The following is a 9,665-nucleotide window of genomic DNA, read 5'->3' as shown; positions in this document are numbered from 1 at the left end:
ATTCAAATGAAAGCCCTACTAGGTGCTTAGGATGTCATGAACATCGTTGAAGATGGGTAAAGAGAAGCTCCATCAAAAGAAGCTGAAGCATCTAAATCCGATGCTCAAAGAACAATTTTGCGAGCCGATCAAAAGAAGGATTGCAAACTTCATGTATCCTTATGCTTTCTATTTTATGCCTTGTATGATTTGAGGCCAACAATTTTTATGAGTTTCAATAAAATAAGCTATTTATCCTTATTCTCAATTTCAATTTCAATACATTTGTATGATGTTCCATAAATTCAATATCAATTGAAATTAAAGAATTTAGTATTTCATGTTTGGTACCCATATTTTCTTGGGTCCGGTTGGTTTAACAAGGGATGTTTTTTTAATTCTCCAAAGCTGTTTAGTCTTCACACCCTTTCTTTTAAATGGACATTCAAACTTTATATGTCCATTTTTCTTACATCGATAGCATATGGTGTTAGTGTAGGCATTAGAAGATGTGCTAGCATAATCTTTGGATGCTTTTAAAAATAACCCATGTAAAAATTCTTTTTCTTTTTATTTTCAATCCCATTAAATCAAATGTCTTCTTTGTTTAAGGTCATCCTTTGTGAGCCTATCATTTTGTCAAAATTTTCCTTTCCTTATGTGAAGTTGTAAATGATCTTTTCTTTATCTTCAATTTGATTTTTGAGATCATTTATCTCAATATCTTTCTTGTCATCAACCTTCTTTTGTGATTTCTCTAATTCTTGAGATAATTTTCTAATTTTTTCCTCTAATTCAGAAATATATATGTCTTTCTCATATTCCATAGAGGATTGGGATCAGATGTCTTCTATCATCTTTTCATTCTTACTTTCTAATTTCTTGATTTTCAAGTTTTTTTTCTTTTTCAGCAAGATTTTTATCTTCTAATTATTTTATTGTAGCTTCATACTTATTTTCTATTTTCTTAAGTTTTGAATCTTTATCATTTTTAGCAATCTTACTTGATTCTACCTCTTTCATCATTCCATCGATCTTGTTTTTCAATTATGTGTTTTGTTTAGTTACTTTGATTAGCATCTTATGTGTTTTGAATAAATCATTTTGTAATTCATCATAAGATGACATACACTTATCATTGGATTCATTTGATGAATCACTACAAGAATTATTTAAGGATTTGGATAAGGAGCTTTCCTCATCGTCCCAAGCCATAAAACAAGTATAAGCAACCTCTTCGTTGATTCACATTCCGAATTACTTGTATTATCCCAAGTAGTGGCTTTCATGGTCTTTTTTCTTTTTTAGAATATTTCTTAAGTAATGGACATTCCGATTTTATATGTCCAAATTTCTTGCAATTATAACAAGTAGAAGTTTTATTTTTAGATTTCTTTTTACTAATTTCTTCTTCTTCTTCTTCTTCTGATTCGGAGTCTTGGTTTCTTCTTTTGAATTTTTTTTTTTTTTTTACTTCTAAGGATTTTTGCAAGTTTCTTAGATATGAAGGCTAGTTCATCTTCATTCATCTCTTTTTCACTACTAAAGTTTTCTTTTGAGGCTTTAAAGGCAATTATTTCTTGGGTTTTGATTTTTCCACTCATTTCATTCATTGTCATTTCGTATGTGAGGAGAGAACCTATAAGCTCATCTAAGGAGGTATTTTTCAAATTTCTTCCTTCGGTTATTGCAGTGGCTTTAGATTCCCATATAGGTGAAAGACCTCAAAGTATTTTTCTAATCATTTCATAAGTAGTGTATGTTTTTCCTAAGGCATTTAGGAAATTTATTATGTGAGTGAACTTAGTGTACATGCTAGTTATAGATTTATCCAGGTTCATCCTAAAAACTTCATATTCGGTTGTAAGCATATCAATCCTATTATTCCTAACATCTATAGTGCCTTTGTAAGTTACTTCTAGTTTGTCCCATATTTCCTTGGCCGATTTGCAAGCCATTACTCTATTAAATTCATTCTTATCAAAGGCACAATATAAAACATTCATAACACTATAATTAACTTGCAGCATCTTATGATCTATTTCAGTCATATCCTTTTTCTCTTTGAGAATTTGTTTTCTATCTACTAGTTTGGTAGGAATTAAATCACCATCCATGATAACCTCCCAAGCTTTCCAATTCATAGTTTGAAGATATATTCTCATCATTTGTTTCCAAAATGTATAATTTAAATCACAAAATATAGGAGGCCTAGTTGAGGATTGTCCCTCTCCAAAGGGAGCTACGCCTATGTGAGCCATTAAGATTTGTTATAACCCCGCTCTGATACTAATTGAAAACAAAGGTATAGTCCCAAGAGGGGGGTGAATTGGATTTAAAAAATTTTCTCTTAATTCCTTTTAAGACTTCTTCACCTCTTTTATTTCTTTTAACCAATTCTTGACATGTTTGTTTGATTTATCAATCATACAAGAACTTAGTTCTTTTTATACAATCCACAACATTATTGCTTAAACAATCAAGTAACCAATCAATCAACCAAACCAATTATCCAATCAAACACTATATTCAAACTAAGATATAAGGTACAAGATTTTAGCTTTTTGTTTGTTTGCAGCCCTGTTGTTAATGCAATTCCTTTGATAATGAATTAGCGGTCTCAAAGTGATTTTCAACAAAACATTCACACTCTTCCCAAAATTCAGAATTCAAATAAACTCTTAGTTAACTTATCTTTGCGTATTAACCAATTAACGTACTCTCTTATGGTTTCCGCAAAGTATGGTTTAACCAACGTACTCCCTTTCGGTTTCTGCAACCTAAATCAAAATCAGACTTTAAGTTTACTTAATTTCCAAATATACGTAGTATATATGATTAAGAAATTAAATAATCCACACAATTTATATGTGTTGAAAATAAAGAGTAAAGGAAAGAGAGAGTGAGATCGGCATTTTTATGAGGTTCGGCTTATACCCAGCCTACGTCTTCACCTTTGGCAAACCACCAAAGGATTCACTAAAACTAGTTCCTTTGCCGAGCAAAACAACACCGTTTACACACTTCTTCAGAAGGCTAGAGCTCGCATCTCTGAACGATATACCCTCGTTCGGTCACTCCTTCAATTAGGCTAAAGTAGTACCTCTTTAAGCGATATCCCCTCGCTAAGCCAACGATCCGAACACCTCAAATCGTCCAAGAACTACAAAAGATATAAAGTAATCTCTACGTACAATAGCATTCTCAAAACAGAGTAGATTAGTACAATTTCAACTCTAGGTATTTTAACAATTTAAATACCAATAAGAAATAGAATTGAAGCTCAAGTGTAGAATTCACCAAGGGTTCCTTTGTGATTTGAGAAAACTCAATATGAGAACCTTAGGTTGGTGTTTCAGCAGCAATTCAAATGATTTCCCTTCAACAAGAGCATGAGCAATATGAAACTTTGAGAGAGATTGAAAGATTTGATGCAAGTATGTTATGTGATTGCTTGTATCTTTTTTGAATTCTTAGGATTAGAGGAGTATTTATAGACAATTTAGGATTAGTTTCCTTATTCCCTAAGTGACTTGGAGTGTTCATCAAGTTTTTATAACCTTCATATTTGAAAAACCAATTTTTAAAATTTTTCTGTTGGAGTTTAAAAAATCAAAACCCGTGGAGTCGGTCGGCTGACCAGGTGACTGGGTAGTGTATTTCCACAGGTCAGTCGGCTGACACCCTTCTATCTTCTAGAAATTAAATCATGAAATAGTCAGTCGGCTGGCATGACATAGTTCAAAATGGGTTAGTTGGTTGGGCACTGTCAGTTAGCTAGGTGGTTTCAGTTCATTGAGTCAGTCAACTGGACAGTTAATTTTGTTGTTGTTAATCTATCAGTCGGCTAACTAAACCTAGAGTATTTCTGGTCAGTCGGCTGACCAATCCTTTTTCTGATTTTTTATTTTTGATTTTCAAATTTAATTTTGCTTTATTGTTTTGATCTTTCATAAAATATTTTTCGGGGTTTTAAAATAGGCTTCTAAATCCATGTATTTTCCTTAAAGAGCTTCAACATTATTTCAAAAGATATTTAAATATTAAAGCACTTACATAAAAACTTATAAGCCATTTGTCATTCTTAAACACTTAAGTCTTCATGCTTTGTCTCGACCCTTTCTTCAAGTTTTAATGTCAAGTTCATCCTCTCATAGTCGTCAAGTTTTAATATATCACCCATGCGTTTAAGTATTCTTTAAACTTCATATGAACATATTCCTTTGGAATATAAACTTCAATTGATCCTTGTGAGTACTTAACCTTGCTTTTACATATGTGAGATTTGAAATATCATCACTCAACCAAATATGTTAAGTTCCACTTGTTTGTTAGCATCAAAATAGGATATTAAAACTTGTAAGACCAATAACATACACATCCATACTCATCAAATATGCATTGGAAATGTTCTTTCTATACATACATCATACCATACCAGAGTTTATACATAATTGGAATATACGTTCCCAAAATTACAGTACATACTCCGGGTGTCTACAAAACCCAACAATGACAACCCGGTTACAAAACTCGTGCTTATATAGGTACTAAATGCATCTAACTGACACCCTTGCTTCCGGACACTAGGATGCTAGTTTTAACTACCCGAAGGACCTGAAAAATATTTGTATCTTCGGGGTGAGACACCTCTGTAAAGAAGAAAGCAGGTTATATCAGTGTGTGACATACGAGTGTTATTTCGGCGTAAAACATAATACAATACAATAAAGTTCAATATAGTTCTAGTATTATTCACAAATCTGTTCCAGTACATATAATACCAAACATACGGTCAGTATCGTCACACTCAAGCACCTGATACCCTGCAATTACCGAAGCCTAACAGCAATATCGTTGCTAGTATAGTGTCCACTCACACCCATCGGTGACCATCCGTAAAGAACAAACAACATTTCACACCCACAGATATAGAGTCAGACACTCTCGCCCACGGTAATTAGCTGAGACATGGTGTCGGTGTACGGTAATTAGCCGCCCCTAGCTGATTTACAAAACCTAGAACAAGTTTGGAACTCATGTCCCTATACTCATCAGCATATAGTGATTAGCCGCCCCTAACTGTTTTACAAAACCCTGAAACATTTTACATACAACAGTTCATTCCACACTTATTTGGTATATGACAAATCATATCGTTTTCAATTTAAGAATACACTTAAATACAAATATGGGTACTGACATCTCAATACTACAGTTTTAATACAACATACGATTTCTCCTACAAAATAGATATGATACCCAAAACCCCCAAATTTTTTCAAAAACTGTAACCCAAAACCCGAAAATCCCGAATTTTTACCCAATAGATTTTTCCAAATAAGTAACCAAAACATACATACAATCGTAAACTATAAGTTTACCAATCCCAATTTTAAAAATAATTGATATAAACAGAATCCCCTTACCTTTTCCCGAATACCAAAATACGAACTCTACGGTCCAAAACTACAGACTAAGTCACCAAAACCTAAACAATGAGGAACTATACTTCACTATAATTCTTACTACTACACATATTTCGAAACGAAACTGAAATTGGACCCTTACCTCGATTTTGGGTCAAAATATGAAAATCCTCGAAACGACTTTTCGATCTACTAAAAACATAGAGATTCCTCCCTTGATCCACATAGTTACGTTGGATCATTGAATCAAGCGACAAACAATAAAGAATCGAAGAGAGAAGGAGAGGTTTCACTGGTTCTAGAGAGAGAGAGAAAAAAAAAAGAGGATTTTAGCTTACTTAACCATGAAGCAATGAAGGAGGATGTTTATAGCCCGTTTGATCAGGCAAACCTCGTCGACGAATCATCCGCACATTTCGTCGACAGACCAACTCCTTCAGCGACAAACCCTATTTCGATATTTTATAACACGTTCAGTATCTCTTCGTTGACGAGATTCTGAATTTCAACGACGAAAAGTATGAGGGTCTTCGTCGACGAAAACAATGGCTTAGTCTACGAAGCTTGAAAATTTTACTCTTTTTACCTTTTTTTTATTTATTCAATATACATATCTCGGGTTAGGTTCTTACATATATATATATATATATATATATATATTTATCCTTATCAATCAACTGAATATCCAAAATAATTATCATATTCACATCTTTCCTGAACACACATATTCATAATTTCCTAAATTATAAACTATTTATCATTTTTACCTAGGTTCCTAAGAAAGCTCCAACTAGGATCCTTAACCTACCTACTGTATATGCACCAAACCATGTACTTCACAAAATCCTAATTCCTCAATTCAACCCTAAAATTACATTCACATCTAAACTTATACCTTCAATAAATTAGTAAACCAACCATAAACACCCAAATAACACCCTTACCTCAATTTTGGGATGGTGTTTCGGAACCCCAAATTGAAATTCTGCTATGGTAACTTTGTAGAGAATCGACCCCTGATCATCGTGGTGGTTCTTGATCGTCAATTTGGGTTTAAAATGGAGTAGAATTTTAGACAGAAGGGAATGATGGTTCATGGGTTTTTTTTTTTCCTTTTTTCTTTTTTTTACTCTTGCTTTTCTTCTTTCTTTGGTCTTAAAGAAGATGCAAGTCTTGTGTTTTTTCTAGGGCTAGGGGAAGACTTTCGCGGAGTTGCTGGAAGAGACTTCAGCAGCAGACTGGTTTGGCAGATTGGTTCAAGGAAGTTTTATGAGGATGAAATCGAAGGCTCTGAAGATTTATAAAGATCTTAAGAAGGCGAAGCAGCTGATTTCGTCTAATGGTAAGCTCGCAAGTTTTTCTCAGTTCTTTTTTTTGTTTTTTTTTTAATGCTCTCTCTCTCTCTCTCTCTCTCTCTCTCTCTCTCTCTCTCTCTCTCTCTCTCTCTCTCGTGTATGGTGATGCCCTAGCTTAGCGAGAGGCCAAAGTATTTATAGGCGAGATCCGATCTTGCCCTAGTCACAGATCCGGCAAAATTTCAATTTTGGTGACAACTTTTGACAAAAGTTGCAGGTTCGGGGAATTTTCAATTTTGGTGACGACTTTCTCAACTTCGGCGGCAGTGCTTTTGACAAAATTTGTAGATCCAGCGGATTTTCAATTTTGGCGATGACTTTCTCAACTTCAACGACGGTGCTTTTAACAAAAGTTGCAAATCCAGCGAATTTTCAATTTTGGCAATAACTTTTGTTAGAAAATGTGTATTCCCAAGAGTGGGGGGGGGTGAATTGGAATTTTAAACTTTCTTTTTAGATTCAACTAATCCTTTAATCAGTATTACACAAGCCTAGGGTCTTTCTATGCAATTCCAAATGCGTAGATAAAAATGATGTGAAAATTAAGTCAAACGCATCATTCACACCATAACATACATGTGCGGTAAATATAAAATACAGAAATATAAATAAGGCACACGATATGTTATCGGAGTTCGGCCAACTGTGCTTACGTCCCTGCCTCTATCTCGCAAGGCAAAAGGTTCCACTAATACCTCACTTAAGGGTGGAGCGGTACCGTTTACAATCAGGTCAAATTAACACAGGGCTGACCTCAACTTTAACTAGGTCAATTAACGGGGCTAACCTCAACCTATACGTTTTAACAGGACCACGCACCTAGCCTTCCTAACAGGGTCTAAGCCAATCCGGGACTATTCCAGGGCTAATCTCCCTCTTCAATCCCATGTCTGGATATACAACAAATGTGTATATAATCAGATGGTACAGTGATTGTGCTTTCGTGTAAAGCAGATATGTACTCAAATGCGCGCAATAGCATACACCACATATATGATTCAATATGTAAGCTCAATGTGGTCTAAATGGTTTAGCTCTCAAAAATATTTTTTATCAGTGTAATGCGTACGTGAGAGTGACAAACAAGTAGTCTTTGTATCACAAGATATTTAGCAAATAAGTTCATACAAAGATGTCAAGTCTCAAGTATACCAATCAGCAAGATATCTCAAGCATGTAAGTATTAAATGATGTATATGCTTGGTTTGCAAAAGATGTGTAATCTTTGTATTTCAGCAAGTAATATATGAGTGAAAGAGTATTACAATAAAGACCACTATCACACAAACAAATATCTCTTCAAATATTTTACAAGATAAAAGTGCAATAGATATGTGGAAGTATTTGAAAAGTTTTTGCAATCAAAAACAAATACAATCTTCTCAAGATCTTGCAATAAAGGTGCAAGCTTAGAAAATCAAACAAAGTCTTTTTAGGATAGGCTTATTAGTAAAAGCCCCCTAAGAATCCTTAAGTTTGGCTCTCAAGAAAATCGTGTCAAACAAGTAGCACAAGAAGAGCAAACATATTTAAGCAAAACACTCAATCAACTTACAAATGATGTAGGCAATAATAGAAGGCAAGTATGAGTGATTTGAGTAAGAAAATGAGTAGTATATGGTTTTTATTTTTCAGAGAATTCTTCCCTATTCAAAGTGACTAATTCATAGTTAATTTTCTCAAATGAACTCATATATATAGACATGAGAGAAAATATGACCGTTGGGGACCTATTGGATATTATTAGAAAACTTTAATGATGTTTAAAGCATTTTAATCCTGTTTAAAAAATATTAACTGCGGTAAAAAATCAAGACAACCCGAGAAGTCCAGTCGACCAGAACAAGTTCGATTGACCAAGTCTCATATGCTTCGGTCGACCAGGGAAATATTGAACTAAGTGGTCAGTCGACTAGGAGAGGGCGATTTCTCATTTTGAACTACCTGGTTCGGTCGACTAGAACGCTAGGATTTCTCCCGAGAACCCTCCAGTCGACCAGGTAGTTAGAGAATACAAGTTCTCGGTCGACTAGATGGTCAAATGTTGACCAATGAGGGTTTTGGTCGACCAGGTGGTCAAACTTTTGACCCAGGGAGGTTTCGGTCAATCAGGGCTTTTTGAACTACCTGGTTTGGTCGACCAGATGGTCAAACTTTTAACCCAAGGAGGTTTCGATCGACCAGGGCTTTTTGAACTAACTTGGCTGGTCGACTGAAAGTGCACCATGTGTGTATTTCGGTCCCGTTTCGAAACATACAAGTCCTATTCAAGTGTCTAACAAACATATGTGTAAATGTATGTATCCTAGGGTCACTTGGGGTCCAATTTGAAGACACCGAAAAAGTCTGATGTTGGTCGACCAAGGGTACACCCTAAGGTCTTTCTAAGGTCCTTTCTCATTCATGGTTTGTTTGAACTTACGTAGTAAATCATATATGTGATGTGTGTGAGCTTATTACAAACCAAATACTTATTTACTATTTACAGACCAATTAAATATATTACAATGCTGAATTATAAATTAGTCTTCAGGCTTTACTTGCTTTGTGCACATCTTGATCTTAATAGTCTTAGTTCTTGCGCAAAAACTCAAACACTCATTAGATACAATAAGTATTTGTCATAATCAAAACCGGGCATGACAAATAAAGTCAACAACTTTCTCAACTTTGGCGGCGGTGCTTTTGACGAAAGTTGCAGATTTGGTGTCGAGTGTGATTTTCCTTGAATTTTGTATCTTTGTATTTGTGTACGCCTAAAGGGCGTATATATATATATATTGAAATTTTAGCATTTATAAATGTCCCAACTTCAAGTCTCGGTGTGGCGCGTAATTTGTGACGCGATTCAAATCGAGTCTTGAAAATTCTATAATTTAGTTAATCCCTGTTGACAGTCTTG

The sequence above is a fragment of the Malania oleifera genome, chromosome 4, assembly GCF_029873635.1.
Source record: "Malania oleifera isolate guangnan ecotype guangnan chromosome 4, ASM2987363v1, whole genome shotgun sequence".
In the NCBI taxonomy this organism is placed as follows: Eukaryota; Viridiplantae; Streptophyta; class Magnoliopsida; order Santalales; family Ximeniaceae; genus Malania; species Malania oleifera.
Note: the sequence above shows the minus strand (reverse complement) of the source record.